This window comes from Gavialis gangeticus, unplaced genomic scaffold (genome assembly GCF_001723915.1).
Source record: "Gavialis gangeticus isolate Ggan-Ray unplaced genomic scaffold, GavGan_comp1, whole genome shotgun sequence".
In the NCBI taxonomy this organism is placed as follows: Eukaryota; Metazoa; Chordata; order Crocodylia; family Gavialidae; genus Gavialis; species Gavialis gangeticus.
The window spans coordinates 156171532-156176901 of NW_017728992.1; positions in this window are offsets into that span (position 1 = coordinate 156171532).

Below are 5370 nucleotides of genomic sequence, written 5' to 3' on the forward strand. Positions count from 1 at the left end.
CTAGGGGCAAGTCATGCCTGACCAACCTGATTGCCTTCTATGACATGGTGACTGGCTCTGTGGGTCCAGGGACACCAGTGGATGTGTTATACCTTGATTTTAGCAAGGCTTTTGATATGGTCTCCCACAACATTCTTGCAGGCAAGCTAAGGAAGTATGGGCTGGATGAATGGACTGTAAGACAGATAGAAAACTGGCTGGAGCATTGGGCTCAGAGGTTAGTAATCAATAGCTGGATGTGTAGTTGGCAGCCAGGATCAAGAGGGTGCCCCAGAGGTCAGTCCTGGGGCTGGTTTTGTTCAGTGTCTGCATCAAGGACCTGGAAGATGGCATGGAATGCACACTCAGCAAGTTTGCAGGTTACACGAAGCTGGGGAGAAGTAGTAGATATGCTGGAGGGTAGGGCTAGGATTCAGAGTGACCTTGACACATTGGAGGATTAGGGCAAAGGGAATTTCATGTGGTTCAACAAGTACAAAGTCTTGCACTTGGGAATGAAGAATCCCATGCACTGGTACAGGCTGGGGGCTGACTGGCTGGGAAGCAGCTCTGCAGAAAAGGACCTGGGGGTTACAGTGGACAGTTATCTGAATATGTACTAAGAGTCTGCCCTTGTTGCCAAGAAGGCTAATGGCATACTGGGCTGCATTGGTAGGAGTGCTGCCAGGAGGTCAAGGGAAGTGATTATTTCCCTCTATTTAACACTGGTGAGGCCACATCTGGAGTATTGTGTCCAGAAAGGATGTGGACAAATTGGAAAGTTCAGTGGAGGGCAACAAAAATGGTGAAGGGGCGGGGGGACATGACTTATGAGGAAAGACTGAGGGAACTGGGCTTATTTATTTTGCAATAGAGAAGGCTGAGAGGGGATTAAATAGCAGCCTTCAATTACCTGATCAGGGTTGGAAAGAGGATGGAGCTAGACTGTTGTTAGTGTTGGCAGATGACAGAACAAGGAGCTGTGGTCTCAAGTTGTAGCAAGGGGAGCTTAGGTTAGATATTAAGAATTTTCTCACTAGGAGGGTAGTAAAACACTGGAACAGGTTACCCAGAGCGGTTGTTGCATCTCAGTCCTTGGAGGTTTTTAAGACCCAGCTAGACAAAGTGTTGGTTGGGATGGTCCTGCTTTGAGCAGGGGATTGGAATAGATGACCACCTGAGGTCTCTTACAACCCTAACTTTCTATGATTGTGTGTTGTTATGCATACTAGCCAAACATGAGAATAGCCAACTGGTGGACAGGTGGAAAAAATTAATGATTGCAAACGTTACATTTGTAGCCCTAGAATGTTAATATCTATCTTTGTTAATCAGTGTTCAGACACTTGATATCCCAGTGTTGTCACCTGTGCCAGAAGCAGAAGTCAGTAAAGCTCTACAAATTGTTACAAGAGGATATTGAGTCTGTGGGGAACAGGCAAAGGGTGAATTCTATTGTGACTTTTTGAAATAAGTATCCAACACAGGGAAAACAAACTAAAGGGTGGGATTCCACTTTACAGCTATTAAATCTCCACATCCTACTGGAGGGAGGCCTAGCATTTGCAAGCTGCTGTTTAGAGGAAGTTCACAAGGTGACTCCATAGGCCCTGCCAACACAAGCATAAGGCTTGATGTTGTGTTCAGATCTGAGAAGGGAAAAAAAGAAAAGCATTGTCCAGGGTTGTGAAAAACAACCTTAAACTTTAATATAACATTCTTAAAATGCAGATAGTGCCAAATGACTCAGTAGCCAGTATTGTGTCTGTTCTAGAAGTGTTCTCTCTGGAGTCCCTGTGATCCCCTCAAATGTTTGTTCCCTTCCCACATACTTGGAGGCTGGGTCAGGCAGGGACTGTCCCCTTGCACATAGCTGAGACTCTGTTGCAATACAAATAATAAACAGACTGCCTGCTATTGAACCTGTGTAAGCTAAACTGAAATTAACCTGGTTAAAACCAAAATAAGAACATTCACAGTCTCTTGCTGATATATATGTATAAACATAGCCATGAACTTTCTAGTGACTTTCTAGTTAGTCCATTAAAGTTGTGTTAATGTGTAATATAAATATTATGTAACCCGGGTGGTACTCCAAGAGGTACCCCCTCTCCAATTGAAGGGATCAAAGCAGGTGCACAAGTGCTGTGGGAGGTATAGGGACTCTCCTCTATAGAGCAGAGCCAGACCACCAATGGGGACTTAACCTTTTAATACTGGGAACATAACAGGCATAAATCAGAGGGTATGGTGGACACTACAATGCCCCAAGGGGGCAGGATTCAACAGAGGTTAGACACTTACAATCATTGACAAAAACAGGGTTAACAGAATATAGAACACAAACAGCAGAACAAACAATACGGGTTGGTGAAATATAAAAAGGCACAAAATGCAAAAATGTCAAATGACAAGGAAACATAGGGCCTTGGTACCTGGAGGGGGGGAAAAGGGGGGAAACCACAATGGCCCCTTTCCACTGCAAGAAGATTTACTTCTTGTTAGCTCACTCACCCCAAGTCACCTCAGCTAGGACTTAATCCCAGATCTCCCACATGGTAGGCAGGAACACTGCCACACAGCCACCACTGGTAGCACTGCTCCAGCCTGCTAGGGGTCTTGACCTTCCTGGAGCCCCGGTCTCACATCAAGCTGCCTGGCCTCTGATTGGAGGAGCTGGAAGCAGAGCTGGGAACCTCTCAGGTCACTGCTCAGATCCTTCCTGGAGCAGGGGAGCCTCTCCTGCTGGCCGCATTCTCTCCTTGGGGATCCTCTCCTGCCGGCTGCACGCCGCGCTGCTGAGGGTACCACTGCTGCCTGCAGGTCCTGCTCTTTCAGGCTCTTCCAGGGCACTGCTCCTGCCCCACTGGCTCCGCTCTTACCAGCTCTGTGAAGCCCCTTCCTTGCTGGTCTCCCCTGAGTCAGCCCACGCTGCCCCTTTTATCCCCCTCCGGGTGACCCACGGTGCCAATCGGGACACAGGGGGGTGAGTCTCTGGGGCCTGATTGGTGAGGAAAGGGAATCCCAAGTCCTCCAATCATCTTTTGCCCTTTCAAAACCCCTGGGCTAGGTCACTGCCAGCTAGCCTGTCACAATTATATTAAACTAGCCAATTGCCTGTCATGAATAATGGGGTGTTTCAGGGAGGGTTTACATGGCCTTGCCCCCACCCCCCTTCACCCTTTGGGGCTGGCCTTGTAAACAGTCCCTCCACTGCCGCCACCTCCTCCAGCCCCCAGTGTGGCAGCTCCGTCCCCCCTGCCCACCTCCTTCCTTGGAGCAGCACAGTTTCCCGCTGCCTCCCTACCTGAGGGGGCGGCAGTAGTGGCTCCCTCCCCGCCTCCACCTCCTCCCGCAGAGTAGTGGGGCTTCTCTCACCTCCCTGCTTGAGGCAGCAGCAGTAGTGGCTCCCTCCCCACCACTCACCTCGGCCTCCTCCTGGGAGCAGCGGGGCTTCCCCCTTCCTGAGCAGGCGGTGGTGGCAGCAACAGTTTCCTCCCCCCGCCCACCTGCCTCTGTCTCCTCCCATGGAGCTGTGGGGCTTCCCTCACCTCCCTACCTGAGGTGGTGGTGGCGGCAGCGGTTCTCTCCCCTAACCCACCTTCGCCTCCTTGGGCAAAGCAGCAGGGCTTTCCCCTGCCTGAGGAGGCAGCAGTGGCTCCCTCTGCCTCTGCCTCCTCCCCCAGAGGAGCAGGGCTCCCACATCCCTGCCTGCAGTGGCAGCGGCTTCTTCCCTTCTGAGGAGGTGGAGACCGTGCAGCCAATCACTGCCAGCCTTCTTGGTGGCGCTTGTGCAGTTGCCCAAAAGCATTATAGACTAAGCCCTTTATTATATTAGAATTGTAACAACATGATTTTAGTGGATTAACTAGGAAGTCACCTTAAAATGCAGCTTCCCATTTCACTGGAGATTGTGAGAATGAGAGAAATCTATCTTTACCTCAGGGAAACAAAGTAAGGAAATAATGATGCTGAGTCTTTTGGAAACTTTTGTGTCCTGCTCATTATATGGAGATCTCTTTGGCTTTCATGCTCCTGTTAAGCTAAAATGGTTGAACGGTGTCTACATAGCCAGCAATTCTAGCATCTCCTCAGCACTACAGATGCCTAGGGAGGTATTGCAAAGGCAGTGCATGTAGGCTTGTATTAGTTAGCCTGTGCTCCCTGCCTGCTAGATGGCTGGTTTTACCTCAGCAAAAATTGTTACATCCTAAAGAAAAGAGCCACTGTTTACTTCTTGGGAACAGATAACTGAATGCAAATATGTACTGACATAATGAACTCTTTTTTTTCTGAGATATTAATCAAAAGATATCAAAACCAGTGGACTTTTTTTAAATGAACAGCATTTTTACATGGACTTTTAGCTAAACTGTTCTGACCTAACTCAGTGTAATCCAATAGAAGTATTCCAGGTTTACTCTGGATTTGTTCCAGTGCAGACTACAAAACTGGATTCTGCTCTCACATAAGTCTTTTATGCCATTGTAACTGAATTGATTTTGAAGATAGTCCTGATTTACACCAGTGTAAGTGAGGGCAAGTGATAGTGGGCTTGATATGATTATGGTACATACTTTCTGTTTCTCCTACTGCAAAAGCGATTGTACAGGGCTGTTCTTTATAATTAATTGTAAGGATATTTTAAGCACAATATAAACTATTCTCATGTGCAGGGATTTAGATATAAAACTTCAAGCACCTCTGAATGAGGATCAACCTCATGAATAGTTTTTGCATCAGTACACTAATGCTTCTTACAGCTGCTCTTCCTGGAAAGCACCATCTTCTACCTCCTGCATTATGGAACTGGTGCTCTGAAATAGGAGCAAAGAGGATCATGCCATTCAGGATATTCTTTAAGAACTAAATGCTGGTACTGGCAGTATTTAAGAAGCACTGTTGGCTTCAGTGGAAGCCATCAGAAGTCAGAATTTGATCCCCTTGTAAAGAGAAAGTTCACTTTAGTAAGCACATAACAGAACTTGCAGCAAGACTTTACTGAATCTACTTCACTTGAGACTAACCTGAAGTCAGGAGATAGCTCCCTTGATGATTATCAATTTCCTGCAGGGCAAACAGCCACTAATGTATATCTCTTGCTCTCTGCCTGCATCATTGCTTTATGTCAGAAATAGCTTAGTACAATACTAATGCAATACTTATTGGTATTCAAAACAAATGTCATGCTTATGTCACACAGTTCTGTTTGTAAAATCTGAAATGGAATGAACACTGGTAGGCCTTATTTTAACACTAAGTAAATTGGGTTAAATCTCTGGCAGTGTTTGCATTCTAAGTATTTGTTTCAGGAGTCAAATATAAATATTTCCCTAGGATTAAAAGGTACCAAACCTCTATTTTATATGTCTGGTTACTCTCAGAAGTGCA